General features: G+C 38.1%; 1 protein-coding gene and 1 pseudogene across 1 annotated transcript in view; one reads left to right on the top strand and one right to left on the bottom strand.

Annotated features, from left to right (window-relative positions):
• LOC111153319 (glucuronic acid epimerase) overlaps positions 1 to 21,099 on the bottom strand; it is a 121,033-nt gene that overhangs the window by 58,866 nt on the left and 41,068 nt on the right. The gene's annotated exons all lie outside the window — the stretch shown is intronic.
• On the top strand, positions 9,945 to 10,472 carry LOC111153131 (annotated as a pseudogene).

The raw sequence follows: 21,099 nt of genomic DNA, 5'->3' as shown, positions 1-21,099 counted from the left end.
ATATTAGAGAAGAATAAATAAAGCTCCACCTTTCTGGTCGAAGAATAGAAAAGGGAGCCCCAGGGAATCAGAAATTACTGGGAGATCCCAGAGGAGGAGCTTAGGAAAGCAATGGTTCAAGTTGTTTATGAACTCCCCAGGCTCACCCTCAAGCAGCCTATGCGTGGATCTGACCCGAACAAGTACATACAGACTTTGAGACTTGAACTATGATACAGACCACTACCCAAGTTCCAAACTGACCCGTGTGGTGCACATGTAGGACAGATCCAAATAACATGACAAAGGCTTTGCAAATTTAATACTGTAAACAAAACCCACAGGAACTTGCAGTCTTAACCTAATGTGGTTATTTGCCTATAAAAACAAATATATCAACATTCTACATGGGATTTGAACAAGATGCAAAGTCTCATAACATACCAAACTGCCCAGAATATAACCCAAAATTACTTGGCAAATGAAGAATCAGGAAAATCTCGACTTGCATGAGAAAAGATGCCTACACCAAGAAAACACAGATGCTGGAACTATCTGAGGAAGATATTAAGATATGAGAGCAACAATTATAGAAAGCTTCACCAAGTAAAAGCAAACATTCTTGAAACAAATGGAAAATATAAAGTCCAAAAAAGAAATAGAAGATTAAAAAAAAGAATCAAATACAAATCTAAGTGAAAAAAATACCAATAACCAAAATTAAAAGCTCACTAGATGAGCTCAGTAGAACAGAGATGACAGGGCACCTGGGTGTCTCAGTAAGTTAAGCATCTGCCTTTGGCTCAGGTCATGATCCCCAAGTTAGTCCCAAGTCTGGCTCCCTGCTATGCAGGAATCTGCTTCTCCTTTTCCCTCTGTCCCTCCCTGCCACTTGTATTCTTTTCTCTCACTTGCTTTCTCTCCCTCTCTCTCAAATAAATGTAAATTTTTAAAAAAAAAAAAAAAAAAAAGAGAGATGACAAAAGATGAAGTCAATATACTTAATACAGATGAACTGAAATCACCCAATGTGAACAATAGAGAAAAAGATTAAAAAAAAAAAAAAAAAAAAAAAGATGAGTGCCTCAGGTCCCACATTTGTGACACTAGAATCCCACCAAGAGAGGAGTTCAGTATTTGCTGATTTGTTCGAAGACAAACTTAGTTTTAAGAAGCTCCGCAGATTCTCCAAACAGAATAAATACAAAGAAATCTATGACCAGCCAGATACTAATAAAACCTCAGAAAACTTTAGACAGAAAGTCTTGAAAGCAGCCAGAAAAATGTAGTATTAGTTAGAGGGGAAAAGTGTTCAAGTGAATGTGCATCTATTTTCAGAACACATGCAGGTCAGAAGGAAGTAGAACATTTTTAAAGTGCTGAAAGAAAAGAACTGTCAACCCAGAATTCCATATCCAGCAAAAATATCTTTCAGTGATAAAAGTGAAATAAAGACATTCTTAGATGAAGGAAAACTTAAAGAACGTTTTGACAGCAGGAGTGCTTTAAAAGAATTGCTAAAGGAAATTCTTCCAACAGATGGTAAATAACACCATAAGGGAACTTTGAAACATCAGTAAGGAAGAGCAATGTAATTGTCAAATATATAATTAAATGTAATAGACCATTCTTAGCCTCTTGAGTTCTCTAAATATGTTTGATAGTTGAAAGCCCGAAGTATAACATTGTGTGATGGAGCTTTCAATGTATGTCATACAACATAATATATAACACAACAGCATAAAGTGGGTGGGGTGGTAAAGGGGCTGTATGCTGGTAGAGTTTCTATGTGTCACATTAAGTAGTAAAATCTTGATTCTAAGTAAACTGAAAAGCACACTGTAATCTCTAGAGCAACCATTAAAAAACAAACTATAAAAACACAATCAACAAATTATAATGGAATACCTAGCCAATACACACACACACACACACACACACACACACACACACAGAGAAAGAGAGATACAAACACAAATCAAATACTCCAAAAGAAGGCAGGAAAGGGAAAATAGATAAAAACAGGAGTAACAAATGGAAAAAAAGAACAAGAAAATGGTAGAGGTAAATTCAAATACATCAATAATTACATTAAATGTAAAAGATCTAAATACACCAATTAAAGGAAAGTCAAAAGAGAATAGTAAAAGAAACATTCTTTAACTATAATAGCATAACTAGTAAGCCACTGCTGAAAGATGCCAGGAGTCAAGAAAAGTGAACACCTTCAGAAGGTGGCAGGAACAAGGAAATATATTAACCCATTGACCTTCCAGAAAGCAGTAACAATCTTGCGGACACCTGGAATATAGCCCAGTGAAATGGGCTTCAAACTTCTGAGCACCAGAACAGTAAGACAATAAATTTGTGCTGTTTAAACCACTGTTTCTGGTAATTTGTTAAAGCAGAAATAGAAAAATAATACGCTGGATCATAAAAGAAACCGTTACAAAAAAAATTTTTAAATCATACAAAAGGATGTTATCTGTAACAAAATTAGAGTAGATGCCAATAACAGAAAGGACAAAGAAAGAAAAGGAAATTTCAAAACACACGTGTATGTAATCCATGGACCAGAGGGGAAATAGAAAAAATTTTGAACTGAACAAAAATAAGACACATATCAAAATTTGTGGGGTACAGCTAACGCATTACTTAGAGGATGTTATAGCATTAAATAGTTAAGTTAGAAAAAAGAAAAGTCTGAAAGAATCTAAGTTTTCATCTTAAGAGACTAGAAAAAAGAAGAGCAAACAAAAAGTAGAAGGAAGTAAATAGTAAAGAGCAGGAATCAATGAACTTGAAAAGAACAAATAAATATAGAAAATCAACTAAAACCTAAACTGGCTCTTTGAAAAGATCAATACAAGCAAGACTGACAAAGACAAAAAGGGATTAGACATAAATTCTCAATATCAATACAAATGAAGAGATTTCACAATAGATCATACAAATATTTAATTAACAAGGAAATACTGTGAGCAACTCTATGCACATACACTAAAGAACTTCCTGAATTGACAAACTACAAACATTCACTTACAATAGTATGGATGAGTTGCACAGAAGTATCAGATAAGTTGAATTTGTAGTTAAAAACTTTCCAAAAAAAAAAAAAAGGAATTCTTCAGGCCCAGATGTCTTCACTAATGAAATCTACCAAACATTTAAAAAAGAGATAACTCCAGACTGATAAGACTGGAAAGTAAGAAATAAAACTGTCCCTATTTGCAAAGAACATTACTGTCTACACAAAAAAATTCCAAGGAATACAAACAAACCAACCACTCCTGGAACTAATAAGTGAACTTATCATGGTCAAAAAATACAAGGTCAACATCAATTATATTTCTATATACTAAACAATGAATACTTTGGAACCCCCCAATTTTTAATAATGCCATTTATAATAGTTCCATAGAAACAAATTCCTTAGGTATAAAATCTGATAAAAACATGTATAGGATCTGTATGCTAAAAACTACAAAATGCTGATAAAGTAAATCAAAGAAGACATAAGTGAATAGAAGGATATACTGGGTTCACAGACTGGAAAACTCAAAATAGTAAAAATGTCAATTCTCTCCCAAACTGGTCTACAGATTTAACACAATAAAAATCCCAGCATTTGGGGCGCCTGGGTGGCTCAGTGGGTTAAAGCCTCTGCCTTTGGCTCAGGTCATGATCTCAGGGTCCTGGGATCAAGCCCCACATCGGGCTCTCTGCTCAGCAGGGAGCCTGCTTCCCCCTCTCTTTCTGCCTGCCTCTCTGCCTACTTGTGATCTCTCTCTCTCTGTCAAATAAATAAATAAAATCTTTAAAAAAAAAAAAAATCCCAGCATTTTTTGCTGTTATAGCAAGCTGATTTTCAAACTAATATGGAAAGGCAAAAAATCTAAAATAGCCAAAGCTATTAAAAAACAAATTGGGGGGGGCGCCTGGGTGGCTCAGTGGATTAAAGCCTCTGCCTTCGGCTCAGGTCATGATCCCAGGGTCCTGGGATCGAGCCCTGCATCGGGCTCTCTGCTCGGCAGGGAGCCTGCTTCCTCCTCTCTCTCTCTCTCTCTCTGCCTGCCTCTCTGCCTACTTGTGATCTCTATCAAATAAAAAAACAAAAAACAAAACAAAACAAAAAAACAAATTGGGGGGCACCTGGGTGGCTCAGTGGGTTAAAGCCTCTGCCTTCAGCTCAGGTCATGATCCCAGGGGCCTGGGATCGAGCCCCGCATCGGGCTCTCTGCTCAGCAGGGAGCCTGCTTCCCTCTCTCTCTGCCTGCCTCTCTGCCTACTTGTGATCTCTGTTTGTCAAATAAATAAATAAAATCTTTAATAAAAAAAAAAAGGAAATTGGAGGAACGATACAATCCAATGGAACAGAACAGTTTTCCACAAATAGCTCCACACAAACATGACCAACTGATTTTCAACAAAGGTTCAAAGATAATACAATGAGAAAAGGATAAGCTTTTTGACATATTGTGTTGGAACAACTGAGCACCCAAATATAAAGAAAAAAATGAATTTTTACCTAAACCTCTCATTTCACATAAAAAATTAGCTCAAGCTGGGGCACTTGGGGGGCTCAGTCGTTAAGTGCCTGCCTTTTGCTCAGGTCTTGATCCTGGAGTCCTGGGATAGAGCCCCCCCCCCCCCCCCCCCCCCCCCCCCCCCCCCCCCCCCCCCCCCCCCCCCCCCCCCCCCCCCGCTCAGCAGGAAGCCTCCTTCTCCTTCTACCACGCCCTCTGCTTGTGTTCCCTCTCTTGGTATGTCTCTGTCAAATAAATAAATAAATAAAATCTTTCTAGAAAATTAGCTCAAATGGATACATAAAATATAAAACTATAAAACTTTTTGTACAACCCGCCCCTCCCCACCCAGGACAAAATTTTTGTGACCTAGGGCTAGCTAGGTAAAGAGTTCTTAGCTATGATATCAAAATACAACCCAGTAGGGTGCCTGGGTGGCTCAGTGGGTTGAGCTTTCAGCTCAGGTCATGATCTCAGGGCACCCGCATCAGGCTCTGTGCTCAGTGGAGAGCTTGCTTCCTCCTCCCCCTCTGCCTGCCTCTCTGCCTACTTGTGATCTGTCAAATAAATAAATAAATAATCTTTTAAAAAAAAATCCAGAAAGTAAAAAAGGATAAATTGGACTTTATCAAAATTAAAAACTTCTGCTCTAGAAAGTTATCTAATATAATATAAAGACAAGCTACAGACAGGGAAACAATGTTTGTAAATAACATATTCAACAAAGTATTTGTATCCAGAATATATAAAGAACTCTCAAAACTCAACAGGAAGAAAACAATCCAATTTTTTTTTAAAAGATTTTATTTATTTACTTGACAGAGATCACAAGTAGGCAGAGAGGCAGGCAGAGAGAGGGGAGGAAGCAGGCCCCCCACTGAGCAGAGAGCCCTATGGATGGATGGATTCAGGGCTCCATCCCAGGACCCCGGGATCACGACCTGAGCCAAAGGCAGAGGCTTTAACCCACTGAACCACCCAGGCGCCCCAAAACAATCCAATTTAAATGTGAAGAAAAAGCACACTGATTAGAATGGCTAAAATTAAAAAAACAAAAACAAAAAACCAGGGGCACCTGGGTGGATCAGGTCATGATTAAGCCCCGCATTGGGCTCCCTGCTCAGTAGGAAGCCTGCTTCTCCCCCTCCCACTCCCCCTGCTTGTGTTCCCTCTCTCACTGTGTCTCTCTCTGTCAAATAAGTAAATAAATCTTTTAAAAAATAGTAAAAATAAATAAAATTAAAACAAAAACAAAAACACAAACCAATAACATAGCAAAAGAAAATGCTGCCAAAGATGCAGAGCAATAGGAACTCTCATTCATTGCTGGTGGGAATGAAAAATGACACAACCACTTTGAGAAACAATTTGGCAGTTTCTTATAACCCAGCAATCAAACTCCTAGATTACTTACTCAAGTGAACTGAAAGCATATTCACACGAAAATCTGCACATGACTGTTTAATAAAAGCTGTACTCATGATCAACAAAAACTGAAGGAACCAAGATGTCCTTTACCGAGTTGTTAAAAACAAACAAAAAATGATTAAAGGTAATAATTTAGGTGAAACAAATTTTATTTAACACTTTATGAGGTGGATAGTTTCTATTCCAATAAGTAAAAATGGGGCAGAAGACAGGAAGCTTTTATAGGATAAAGAATAAAGAAAAAGGAAGAGAAAAATGGAAAATATCTGACTGGCTAGAACCACACAGTCAACCTCATTTGGGGTGAGAAGGCCCAGAGTTGGCCTGGTGTTTGGGGATTATCTTATTAGAGAGCCTGTGTTTTTGATGAAGTGGAGCGTTTACAGAGACACGGTTTCAGTTTGCTGATGTGGCACCTGGAGCAGGAGCAGCTTTATCTTGGGCCTAGAAAGTTATTTCAGTAAGAAGAATGGATAAAATAAATGTGGTAAATCCATACACTAGAATACTGTGCAGGAATAAAAAGGACTGAATTATTTGATTCATAAGACCAACAAGGAGAAGTCTTAAATGCACTTCGTTAAGTGAGAAGTTAGATCCAAAAAGTTACATATTATATGACTGCATGTATATGACACACTGGAGAAGGCAAAACAACATGGAAAGAAAAGAGATTAGTGGTTGTCAGGGATTGGGGGATGTGGGAATGGCTAACTACAAAGCAGGTGTGTGAACTGAGATGTGGGATGGGCAGTCCTTTGGGACTGAGCCCTTAACATGTGGAATTTGCTACTATCTCCAGGTAGATGGTGTCAGAACTTGGTGCAACTTTGTGATTTATAACAAATACATACATGTGGTCTTTCAGATGACCAAAACATATTTTTCTTATATATTTATACTTCGTCCATGGTTCCTGGCTCACAGTTCCCCAAACCCTTGGAACTTCTCGAGTAAGAAGAGCAAGGGAAACATCCTTTGTTGTATTTGGCCTCTTCACCTCAGTTCCTATAATCACTTCAGAGCCATAGAGGTGAAATGGGTGTCTTGTTACTTGTAATAAGCCCCTTTCCACCACAACTAGATTTACAGAAAGTAACTGAGGAAGGAAGGTTTCTGGAAGAACCAATCCTGGGATTAGGGAAGTTGGAAATTTAGTTCCATCCCATGAACCTCCAGGGAGGGGAGAGGGACTACAGTCTGAATCAAGTGCCATGGCCAATAATTTAACCAATTGTGTTTATGTAATGAAGCCTCCATAAAAACACAACAGGAAGGGTTTCAGAGAACTTCTAGGTGGTGAATACATGGGCATTTGGAGAGCAGTGTGCTCTCAGAGGGCATGGAAGCTTTGCACCCTTTTCCCATACCTTGCCCTAGGCTTATCTTCCATCTGGCTGTTCCTAAGTTATATACTTTTTTAATAAGCCAATAATCTAGTAAATTAAATGTTTGAGTTCTGAAAACTACTCTAACAAATTAATCAAACCCAAGGAGGGAGTCATTGGGACTTCTGATTGATAGCTTGTCGGTCAGAATCACTGGTGACAATCTCGGCTTGCACCTGGTATATGAATTGAGGTATGGAGTGCACAGTTATATGGGATTGAGCCCTTAACCGATACTGTCTCTGAGTAGATGTGTCAGACATTTAGTTGAATTGTAGGACACCCAGCTGCTGGTTGGTGTGGGGAACTCCTCTGCCCTATACATGCACACATACGCAGGTTGTTAACTGGGTCCAGCACTGTTTAATAGGAGAATACTTGGTGTGATGAAACTGTCTGTATGGTACTGGGATAGTGACTGATGACCCTGTGCATTTGTCAAAACCCACAGAACTGTACATGCAAAAAGTAAACTTTAATGTATGCAAATTTTTAAAAAAGATTTTATTTATTTATTTGACAGACAGAGATCACAAGTAGACAGAGAGGCAGGCGGGGGGTGGGGGGGAAGCAGGCTCCCTGCTGAGCAGAGAGCCTGATGCTATGCAGGACTCCATCCCAGGGCCCTGGGATCATGACCTGAGCGGAAGGCAGAGGCTTTAACCCACTGAGCCACCCAGGCACCCCTAATGTATGCAAATTTTTAAAAATCAACTAAGATGCTAGGGAAATTTTAAGATAGAATGTAGTCTGTGACAAATGAGTCTGACTGTATTGCAAATGAAAGGCAAAAACCCCACTGAAGACGTTAGAATGAAAATAAGCTGACCTAAGTAACTTTGGAAAACAGTATTTTAAATGGAAACTTTAAAGCTAAATACAAAAGGACCCATACATAAACACAGTACTCTAGTTGGTAAATTTATTTTTTATGGTAGCAATGGTTAATTCTAAATTTACTTTTTACATGTACACTGTGGTGGAACAAAAATGTAAATAAGCCAGGTTTCTCATTCTCAAGAAAAGTTAGTAGTTAAGCAAAAAGGAGAAGGCTAGAATGAACCTTATGGTACTGAAGAGTCACAGACTTTGGTATGAACTTAACATATATACTGCTTACATTATATACAAATACATAAATACACAATTATAATGTGTACATACACACAGATTAGCATACAGATGTATAATTCCCACCTTTATCCTCTGAAAAGGCTTAGAAACAGTGACACCCCAAGAGTAAGGAGTACATCCAGCACCCAGACACTGGTCTCTAAACACAATTCTCTAATACAAGAAACCAGAGCTCAGAGAATGACTGATGCTAGGAATAGGGTGGAGAAAATACAAGATGAGTTTGGAGTATCTTGTAGTGCCAGAAATCAAGGCACTACTCAAAAAATGTCAAAGGGATACAGGGTTCAACAATGAAATAATTTTAGCAACAAAACAAGTAACATTCATTGGGTTATAAGCCAATGTATAAAAATAAGTATTCATAATGACCTAAATGAATGAAAGAATTAATGAATGAATGAAAGGTAAGGGACAAATTTTCTTATGGAAGAAATCCTAATAATATATGTAGACAGACCATAAAATGAAACCATCACCCCACCTCCTTGAGTGCAGGCTAGAATTAGTGATTCACTTCCAAAGAACAGATGACGTAAAGACAAAAATATTAACTTTACAGGGTAGAAACCTAACAAACACTACCTTAACCAAATGATATCAGATACTCCCTAATATGATGTGATGAGAAGGGTACTTCACTATCATACCTTTGATATCCTTCCCTAAAATCCTTAACCTCAGTCTAATCAGAAGAAAACATCAGATAAACACAAATTGAGGGATATTCTCCAAAATACCTCACTAGTATTAATACTCAAAATTATCAAGGTTATGAAAAACAAGGGAAGACTAAGAATCTGCCACAAACCAAAGGAGAATAAGGAGATAGTAAACGCAATGTGGAATCCTTGGAACATAAAAAGGAGACTCGTGGAAAATCTGACAAGATCTGAGTATAAAATTTGGAATTTGGTTAACATTAAGGTACCAATGTTGGTTTCTTCATTTTGATAAATGTATTTGGTCTCGGTTTTATAAGATGTTATCGTCTGGATGAGAGACATACAGGGATCCTCTATATTATCTTTGCAAATTTTCTATAAATCTAAAATTATTCCCTTGGGGCACCTGGGTGGCTCAGTGGGTTAAGCCGCTGCCTTCGGCTCAGGTCATGATCTCAGGGTCCTGGGATCGAGTCCCACATTGGGCTCTCTGCTCAGCAGGGAGCCTGCTTCCCTCTCTCTCTCTCTCTGCCTGCCTCTCCGTCTACTTGTAATCTCTCTCTGTCAAATAAATTAAAAAAAAAAACAACTTAAAAAAAAATCTTTAAATCTAAAATTATTCCCAAATAAAGTTTCTGTTATTTTATAAAGTGGACAAAAGACTTGGAGAGACCCAAAAAGAATACACGTATAGCAAAAAAGCACATAACAAAGTGGATGATGATATCATTAACTATTAGGAAAATGCAATTTAAAATCATGATTATCAGATATCATTCCAAATCTATTAGAATGGTTGTAATTAAAAGAACGACCACTTGCAGATGCTGCTGCCCCAGGGCTGCCTGTGCCCACCCAGCCATGGTCATCGCATTGTGTTCTTGGATATCACTGTGGATAGCAAGCACTCTGGCCATGTCTCCTTTAAGCTGTTTGCAGACAGAGCTCCAAAGACAGCAAAAAACTTTTGTGCTCTGAGCACTGGGGAAAAAGGATTTGGTTATAAAGGTGCTTGCTTTCATAGGATTATTCCAGGATCTACATGCCAGGGTGGTGACTTCACATGCCATAATGGCACTGGCAGCAAGTCCATCTATGGGGAGAAATTTGATGATAATTTTATCCTGAAGCACACAGGTCCTGGCGTCTTATCCATGGCAAATGTTAGACCCTACAAAAATAGTTCCCAGTTTTTCATCTGCAGTGCCAACACTGAGTGGCTGGAGAGCAAATATGTGTTCTTTGGCAAGGTGAAGGAGGGCATGAATACTACAAAAGCCATGGAGTGCTTTGGAGCCAGGAACGGCAAGACCAGCAAAATGATCACCATTGCTAACTATGGACAAATGTAATAAATTTCACTTGTGTTTTATCTTAACTACCAGACCGGTTCCTTCTGTAGCTCAGGAGAGTACCTCTTCACCTCTACCTGTTTAAAATATCCTATTATAATCTTTGTGCTCTCACTGCAATTCTATAGGTTTTCCTTACTCCCCTCTAAGTCTAGATGGATTACAGAGTTAAGTTTATGATTATGAAATAAAAACTAAACAAACAAAAGAATGACCCTACCAAGTGCTGGCAAATAGGCAAAACAACTAGAATAATCACACATTGCTGATGGGAATACAAAGTGGTACAACCAATTTAGAAAACAGTTTGGCAATTTCTTATTAAGTAAAATTATACAATTACCAACAATCTCACTACTATGTATTTACCCAAGAGAAATGAAAAATTGTATTCACAAAAGCCAACAAACAAATGTTTATAACATCCCTATTCAAAATAGTCACAAACTTAAAACAACTCAAAGTCCTTCAATGAATTAAGGGATAAACTGTGGTAAATCCATTAAATCAAATACTACTGAGCAATAAAAATGAATGAAATAATGATATACAAAACAAGTTAGATGAAATATTAAGGCACTATGCTGAGTAAATGCATGTATAACTGTCTCAAATAGCTATATACTTTATGATCCCACTTAGTGGCCATTTTTGAAAACATAAAACTAAACAACAAAGTGTTTGCCAGTGTGAGATAAAGAGAGTACAACTGTAAGGGCCTATTTAGCCAGAGCAGCTCCATCCGGTTAAACAGTGATTTTGCTGTTTATGCAGTAAAACTTAAACTGACCCTGCCCCCCCCCCCACCTCAGGGAATTTACTTAAAAACAAGTCCCAGATAAAAAAGCCCAAATACAAGGGTGGGTCAGGCCAGGTGGAGGTATCCAATCAGTAGGGGCGCATACTGTCTCCCTAGCTACCAAGGAGTATGGGCCCTGCCCTCTGGGCACCTTTTGGGCGCCAATTCTGACCAAGGAGATAGGCTAGGTCAAATATCTACTATAAGGTAAACTGTAATTCAATTGGTCACTTATATGTGACCTAGCATGACTGTGCAGCTTTCTCTGTGTGTTATAATCTCAATGGCCACCTGTGCGTGGTCAGGCCCAACCACATGGCCTTTGCCCTTAAAAACTAGTCTGTAAGGCAGAGAGAGGTCGCCTCTGTGCAAGAGACGGCCCCGGCTGGTCGATCTGATTCTTGATGCTTGGCGCGAAATAAAGCTTTGCTTGACCTTCGCTTTGTATCAGTCTCGCTCCTTTGATTACGGACCCAGCACAAATACATAGAAATAGCATAAGGGAATTTTATGAACTAATGGAACCATGTGGGTATCTGGACACTGACTGTAATGACAGTTACATGAAAATCTACACACGTTAAAGTTCATCAACTGTATGCACAAGAGGCAATTTTACTGCATGTTCATTAAAAAAATTAATTTCTGCTACTTAAACAAATAACCTTTAAGTCACGAAGATTTTTCCAGGATATTTAGTTTGGGTTTTACAGTCTATAAGAATCCTCTCATTTATTCTGGCTACTTTTAAGATAAAACAAATGAAAATTTCTCTGCTCAGTCCTAACACATAGAATCAATAGCCTAAAAGTCAATTCCTCTAGTCAGTGCATCACCTGCAAAGGAGTCTAATCACAAACCTACCTAATTGAAGAGTAAATCTTGACAGGTATTTAAGGGCATCATAAAAGAACTTTCATTAATTAAAAAAAAAAACTGATTTATAGCCAGAGAATTCCAGGGAAGGGAAAAAAATGTAATTAATTCTACTTCAAATGCATTGAGAATATTCTAACATTGGAGAGTAAAACATAATCATTTGTTTCCACCTTTATTATCAGGCAAAAATTGTTTTACTTGAATAAGAAGGTGAAGCAAAAATGTAAATCAGATAACATAATATTTCAGAAGTCTACTCTTCTGCAAGAGTTTTACCTGAACTAATACAGCACTACTATAAGCTTCCATTATACTGTACATACACACAGAACAAAACATTCAAATCCATACCCAATAATTGGTTTAAATTTTAAAATCTAAGTAGAAAGGCACTACGTCTCCTGAAAACACCTTTTATTATTATTTAATCTGATTCCTAGGTTTATCTTAGGTGTTATTTTTTAAAATCATATTCAGGCAACTATTTTATTTAAATAAAACTCACTGATTACTTTTTTTAAAGAATACAATTGTTCTCAGTTGTGCTAGTAAATTTAGCAACAATTTTACATTGCTAAAAATTGTTTAAAAGAATCGGAGTTTTTTTTTTAAAAAAGCCAATCTCCAACTGCACTAATTTCAAATGGAAAACAAAAACCTCTGTAAGAAACAGTTTTTGCCTTAAGGCTTTTTGTTTTCCTAGTATTACATTCAATTAGAAGTGAAATGGCCTGCTTCAAGAATTTAGGTTTATTTTCCCCAGATAGACATTTGGAAAAATATATGACTTCTGAAACCATATCCTTTCAAACTGAAGCCATTTCTATGTAGCCAGGGTAAGAATTCACTAAGGCCAGTTTAGTTTTAACACCAGCTAAAACTGCACCTACTGCAAATCAGTATGCTTATTCTTCCATGTAATCTTCTCAGTAAATGTTCAGTTTATTAAACAAAGGCTGGTTTAATAATTCAAATCTGACGTCTAAAGATGCAAATATACCTGTCAAAAGCTTCGATAAGTCAGTAAATTCCATCTCACTGTGGCACTGCATGTATTTCAGTCAATACTACATTTTAATGACCAAAACCACAGAGGATTTTTTCCCTTCTCTTTTTACAAAAATCAAAAGAACCTGTTATTTTTATTATTGTATTGTTATATTCCCAGCCTCAAAAGTTTCCATTTTTTAAATTTATTTACTTATTTATTTAGAATTTTTATTTACTCATTTGAGAGAGCGCGTGCAAGTGAGCGAGCATGAGCAGCAGAGAGGAGCAGAGGGAGAGGAAGAAGCAGGCTCCCAGCTAAGCAGGAAGCCCGACGTGGGACTCGAATTCAGGACCCTAGGATCATGAACTGAGCCAATGGCAGACACTTAATGGACTGAGGTACTCAGGCGCCCCAAAAGTTTCCATTTAATAAGAATTTTTGCATATGAACAAAATCTGACAGGATGCTACACTTTCCTAGACACTCACTGAAGCATTAAAAAAAAAGCCCACAGAAATCAACATTATCTGTTAATGCTTTCATGATTACAGTGCATTAAAACACCTCTATAAAACAGCTATCGCCTTCCTCAACCCACATTAATATCACGCAAATTTAATAGGACAATACCCATCTTAACATAAGCAAATGAAATGAATTTTTCATCTATTGTTCTAAAATTTCTTTTATCAGAAATGAAATTTTGTGTAAATATACTTAGGCTACTTGTTTGGAGACATGAAGAGTCATATGGATAAGATATCCATAATGTTAAACTGCCAAAGAATCAGGAAGGAACTCGCAACGACCTGGATGGAAATAGAAGGTATTAGCTGAGCGAAATAAGTCAATCACAGAAAGATAATTATCATGTGATCTCCCTGATATGAGGAATTTGAGAGTGGGGGGCTTTGGGGGTAGGGAAGGAAAAAATGAAACAAGATGGGATTGGGAGGGAGATAAACCATAAAAGACTCTTAATCTCATAAAACAAACTGAGGGTTGCTGGGGGGAGCGTGGTTGGGTTATGGACATTGGGGAGGGTATGTGCTATGGTGAATGCTGTGAAGTGTGTAAGCCTGATGATTCACAGACCTGTACCCCTGGGGCAAATAATACATTATATGTTAATAAAAATAATTAATTAAAAAAAAAGAATCAGGAAGGAATTTTGGTTGGAGTTCTGTGTGTACCAAAATTAAGAAGGTGCCCTAAGACCCTATGTGACATGTATGCTTTGGAGCTCACACCTTTGCAACAAATATATTTAACCACTTGCCAACTGTTTTGATAAGAAGTTCTGTGATGATCAAGTTTGAAATTAATGCTGGTATATTATCTATAAAACTCACACACCAATGTTTATTTCAACCCATCATTATTAAAGTTCCTCATTGCTGCTCTGGGACATTACATAGCACAGAATAACCTTGACTATCACTGAAAAAATTAAGAATTGTCTTTAAAGGTCTTTGAACAACTTGTAAGAATCCTGTGGCTTTTCACAAAAAACAGACTGACACTCAGCACACAGTGGGAGAACAACAGGGAGTTGTATATGAAGAAGATAGCTCTAGGCATAGTAAACAGATAGTCTATCTCTTCCATTATTTTATTTTTATTCTTTCACTCATTTTTCCCCATTATTTTAATAGGCTATCTATCCATGGAAAAGCCAGATTGAGAAGTTTATTTTAATGTGCTTCAGGGTTGGCAATTTTTTACTATCTATTGATGAATACAGGGCTTAATAGAACTGCTGATTTTTTTAAAAAATTGGGTAGGTACTTTCTGGCTGTCGAACCCAGGAGAAATAAAGCAAAAGTGCCAATTTATATGATGACAGCATTTGTAAAGCTGCCTTTACCACTCTGGAATTTTAACTCAGGAAAGGAAGATGGAGTACATGAAAAATTTTAAATCCTTTTACAAAATTCTTTAGCAGGAATCTGATTAAATCTTAACTTGCCATCTTAGTCTGGATTGAACTCAAAATTCCTCACTGCTTTTAGAGTAGAAAATATCAGAAAAGAGATAAATCAGATTTTTAACAATGAAAAGGAAAACCAAAGTAAGCCTTTGTGAACAGTATCTGTTAAACACATAAGATGTAAAACACTGGTCTAGTGGTGGGATGAGGAAAGGACCAAAACAAAGAACACTAGTATCTGCTTTCAAAGAACTTAATGTAAATACAAAGAACATGAAGAATCCTTTATAAAGCACTGCTCTGGTTTGCTTGTTGTTCTAAGTTTGCTGCTATATACATACAGGCTGGGCAGGAAATGTGTCTTGTCTTATTTATCACAATAGCCCCAGTGCCTATTGCAATGCCTGGCACAATGTAAATAATCAGAAATTTGCTGGACAAAGATTTTCAACAGCCATGTCAATACTGACGTTTGCTTTCCTTGACTTCAATGACTTAGCCCCTTTTGACAGACAGAACAGCCCTCCAAAGATGTCCTTTCTCCTTTCACTCCTACCCCCAGCCTAGCTTTCCTTACATGACAAAAAGACTTTCAGTTATTATTAAGATTAAGGATGCTAAAATGGGGAGGTTGGCCTAAATTATCCAAGTGGGCCCAATCTAATCAACCACAAAAGTCCTTTAAAGTGAAGAGGAAGACAAAAAGTGGATCACAGAGATGAGACAGAAGAAGGAGGAGGAAGTACCTTAAGTGTGAAAGGGACTTAACTTGTTGTTGCTGGCTTTTAAAATAGAGGAAAGAATGCCATAAATCAAGGTATGAGGGTAGTCTTTAGGGTCTGAGAAGGGTCCTCATGCGATAGCCAGTAAGGCAACTGGGATGTCAGCTCTACAACTGGAAGGAAAAGAATCCTATCCTGATGAAACCTTGATTTTAGCCCAGCTGGACCCTCCTGACCTACAGAATGTAAGATAATAGATTTCTGTTGTTTAAGCCACAAAGCCTGTAGTGATTTGCCACTGCAGCAACAGAAAACAAATGCGCCCCCTGTAACTTCTACTCTAGCAACCTGAATGTATAGCCTCTTGTCATCACCTTGACACTCTTTCAAAGATCTTAAATCCTTAAATGCTTCAATCTGACCACAATCTCCTATTAACTCTTCTACTTCATGCTGCTGGTACCTGTCCTTATGAAGGAAAATACCTTGTTTAAAGGAAGGGATATCCTGAAACAAGATGTGTTGTTTACCAATCCCAAATTCTATTTTCTAGTTACAATGTTCAGTTAGCATCCTACCAAAGAGTGCACGATTGCTCCACAGAATGATTATAATAAAACTGCAAATTTCCTTGCAACAGGCAGTACCGAGGACATACACAGAAATGTGTTATTGAACAACCCAGCATGTCAAATCCAGATTAACTTACTTTCAAAGGAAAAGCCTTTTGTTTTTAAATCTGGAACCATTTCTTTGCCTCTTTATATTTATATACTTGCTCTAAAATATTAAAAAAAAACGTCATAAACAATCTGTTTAACAGTAATTAGAATTTTATCTAGTTAAAACAACAGCAGAGCACGCCACAACACAGATGGCAGAAGACTTTCTCCTTGCTTGATCAGTGTCAAAGAACTGTTCTCCTATTTCATGATTAAGAAGAATTCTGTTGCAGGCAATCTCATTTACAAAACACACGCTAGTGAGTGAAAGGATAACTTTATTAAGAAAGCCTTTGTTCAGCAGAACTCTTGGCTATTTCTCAATGTAAAGATTTTTCTTACTGCCCAGATAAAACCTAGCCAAATATATGATTAAGGCATCAGAATGGATGGAAGTCTGTACTATTGATCTCACTCTGGTCCCAAGTCCACAAGCACACTCATTCCTTATGGAGGTTTCCAAACTTGGAGCTCTTAAAAATCCCAGTGTTCAACTTATACCCCATACCAATGAACTCAGAATATCTGGGGATGGGACAGGCCTAAGTACTTTTAAAGATCCCAAGGTAGTTCCAGTATGATTTATGACTAGCAATGTGGCATGGTATAGTGCACTTTATGGAACTGGCGGCCTGGGATCTGGCACTGATCCTGCCACCAGCAGCTTGGGTATATCACTGACTGGGTAACCATTTCCTCATCTCTAAAAAGATAAGGCTGGGTAAATTATTGCTAATACTGAACATATTATGAGTCTAGGATGAGATTCCTTAGTTCTCTTCTAAAGATTAAACTGCCTCAACTTTAAATGCCTCCCCCAACCAAAATCCAAATCTGTGACCTGATACTTTTTCCAGCCTATTAAGAGCTTATTTTTGTAAAGAAAGATTATTTTATAGTAGGGAGCAAATTTAGCTATACTTCAACTGCTCAAATTTTGATACATCATTTTGTCTAACCAGGTCATAAAGTAGTATATGGACTGGGGATGATGGGAACCTTGAATGAACTTAAAATACGGCTTACTATTAGACTATTTCTTGAAATCCCATTAAATTATATACTACATGTATTCTGATTTTCCTAAGTAGCATTCCTGGTTTTATTTAAGTCACAGAGGCGCAACATGATTTTAACTTTTCACTAATGTTAACTTATTTCTTAAAAGCAAAGCATTAAGGACATGGGAAAACAGGGGTCGAGAACTCCTGAATAGCAGCTGTGTTTGGCAGCGTCAAGCAGAGCCCTCACCCACATCCAGCCCTCTCACAAATGCATGCCACCAGAGATGAGGGTGCTTGAAAAAAAAGGCTAATCCATTCAACACGTAAGCGCTTCATAGTACCAGCGTTTGCGGACTAGGTGGCACACTTCTATAATGGATCTCCAATGATCCCTGCATTCCTGGTACTCACAGGCTTGTGTAATTAATTCCCTGTTCCCCTGAGTCTGGGCTGGGCCTACTGACTTCCTTCTGAAGATCAGAATAGGGCAAAAGTGAAGGGATGTCACTTCTGTGATTAGGTTAAAAATGATGATGATGTCCTCCTACTTGCTAGCACTCTCTTCTGCTGGTACTCTTTCTTGCTCTCTTGCTTACTTGCTCTGAGGGAGATACTCTGGAAAGGTCCACGTAGCAAGGGACCAAGGGAGGCCTCTGACCAACAGCCCAACAAGGAAATGAATCCTGCCAACAACCATGTGAGTGAGCTAGGAAGTGGATCCTTCCACAGTAAACTTTCAGATGAGACTGCAGGCCTACTCAACACACTGACTGTAGCCTTGTAAAAGACCCACCTAAGCCATTCTTATATTCCTGACCTACAGTGAGATGATGTGTTTTTTTTTTAAAGATTTTATTTATTTATTTATTTATTTATTTATTTATTTGATAGACACACAGAGAGAGAGGGAACAGAAGCAGGGGGAGTGGGAGAAGGAGAAGCAGGCTTCCTGCCAAGCAGAGAGCCCGATGCGGGGCTTGATCCCAGAACTCTGGAATCATGACCTGAGCTGAAGGCAGATGCTTAATGACTGAGCCACCCAGGCGCCCCAGATGATGTGGTTTTGAGCTGCTAAGATTTGAAGGCAATTTATTAGGCAGCAATAGATAATATAGGCACATAACACATTAACACTGAACATTGTACTGAAGGAACCAAGAGTTGAGCAATGAGTAGGATCAAGGTATTCACAATCTAGTAATGGGTGAGAGACATGTACATAAATGTAATAGTGTTTTAAGCAGTCTAACAGAAGTACGTATGTGCAGGGTACAGTGGCGACTTAAGAAAGAGTTTGTTTTTGGAAGGGCACAGGCAATGAAGTTCTCTGAAAGAGGGAATGTGAGTTATAAGCATGAATATAACGGGCAGTTTGGAAAACTATAGGTAATCTGGTAAATCTGGAACATAGAGGGCAGAGATGATTATTAGTCCTCCAACTTCAAAAATGTGCAAGCGTTTATAGGTAGCATAAGAGTCAAAGAACTTTCTAGTATTGTATATAGACAGTGTAACTTTAGTTAATTAGTAAACTCTCAACCTCCACTAGATTACAGAACATTACTTTATTATGGAATAATATCACTAATTATGAATAAATGGTCTATGCTCCAAGATAGGACTTGGCAAGGGCCAAGCTTTCCACCTGTATACTAGATCCCAATTACCCTCCACCTATGCAAGGAAAATGCTCCAGCAATGACCTCTTCTCTCTACTGTACTGCCAAATATTCCCCTTCTAAGGGGTCACTCTCACCCCATATTTAAAAACAAAAATAAACTCCCTCCCTTAACTCTACATGCCATGTGTGTATAGCTCCCCCTTTATAATAAAATTAAAAAGTGTTGTCAATACTCACCATCTCATCTCTTGAATCCCTGTCAACCAGGTTTTATTCTCCACCTATTTGTCAAACTTGCCCTTAATAAAGTCAATAATGACTTCCATATTGCTAAATACAATTATCAATTCTCAGTCTTCCTCTTACTTTACCTATGACCAGCAGCTAACACAAACAGTAACTCCTCCTATAAAATACATGGTTCCCAGAACACCAACTCTCCTGGTTTTCATCTTTCTCACTCTCTTTTGCTGGTTCATTTCTCTTCTCCCTAAATACAGAATGTTCCAGAATCCAGTCCTCAGACCTCTTCTCTCTAGTGTGACACTAATTTATAAAAAGAAATATATATATTTGGTTTCTCTGTTTCTGGCAAAACTCCTGAAACTCTTGGAATTTCCTAAGAGATGAGAACAATAAAGGTGTCTTTTGTTGTGTTAATGAGGTGATTTAGAAAGTACGAAGGACGTTACAGGAAGACCAACCTGAATTCAGAAGATTGAAACTTTCAGTCTCACCCATCTGACCTCTGGTAAAGGAGAGGGGCAAGTGGCTAGAGGTTGACTCAGTCACCAATGGCCAATGATTTAATCAATTGTGCCTATGTAATGAAGCCTCCATAAAACATACAATAGGAGGAGTTTAGGAAACCTTCCAAGTTGGTGAACACATGAACATCTGTAAAGAGTGATGTGCTCCCTGGGAGCCCAGAAGCTCTGCACCCTTTCTTCATACCTTGCCCTATGCATCTCCTTCCACTTTGCTATTCCTGAGTTACATTCTTTTATAATAAACTAGTAATCTCTAAGTAAAGTATTTGAGTTCTGTTAGCCACTCTAGCATAAATTAACCAAATGCAAGAACAGGGGTCACTGGGAACACCTGAACTTGTGTCTGGTATCTGAAAGGGGCATTAGTCTTGTAGGACTGAACCCTTAACATGAGGAACCTGAAGCTCTCTCTGGACAGTTAGAATTGAGTTAAATTGTAGGACATTCAGCTGGCATCTCAAGAACTGCATGGTGTTGGGGGGAAATTGGGTATAGAACAGTACTTCCATCTACATTCATTCTCTAGGTGACTTCGGCTCAGGTCATCATCTCCAGGTCCTGGAATGAAGCTTGATCAGGCTCCCTGCTCCCTTTCCTTCTGCCCCTCCCCCACTCATGCTCAAGTGTGTGCGCATGTGCTCGCTCGCACGCTCTGTCTCAAATAAAATCTGTAAAAAAACAAAAACAAAAACCAAACTCCTAAATAACCTCACCACCACCCAACCAACCCACAAACTTGCTTCTCCTTCCACAGTCTTCCATCTTAGCAAATGGTAACTATAAGTTTCTGATAGCTTAGGCCCAAACATCTACTGTTAGCCCTGCTTTCTCTCTCCCTCTTATTGCTTATCAGCAAAACCTGTTGTCTTCACTTTTAAAACAGAATCCAACCATATTTCATCATCTCCACTGCTACCAAGCACACACAGATTATTACAATAGTCTCCTAAATGATCTATTTCTGCCTCAAACCCCCACTCTCCCCCCGCTGGTGATAATTAAAAAAAAAAAAAAAAAAAAAAAAAAAGACCATGCGATAACTCTGCTCAAAACTCTCTAATGACGTCCTTTTTTTAGATTAAAAGGCAAAGTCCCCTTAAGTTCAATTAATTAGCTTGCCATTACTTCTCTAACCTCATCTAATATTCTCCCTTAGGCTCACTCCACTCAGTCACACTGGCCTCCTCC

This window comes from Enhydra lutris, unplaced genomic scaffold (assembly GCF_002288905.1).
Source record: "Enhydra lutris kenyoni isolate GAN:26980312 unplaced genomic scaffold, ASM228890v2 scaffoldscaffold31, whole genome shotgun sequence".
Taxonomy (NCBI): domain Eukaryota; kingdom Metazoa; phylum Chordata; class Mammalia; order Carnivora; family Mustelidae; genus Enhydra; species Enhydra lutris.
The sequence above is the reverse complement of the archived record's forward strand: the minus strand, read 5'-3'. Positions and strand labels throughout refer to the sequence as shown.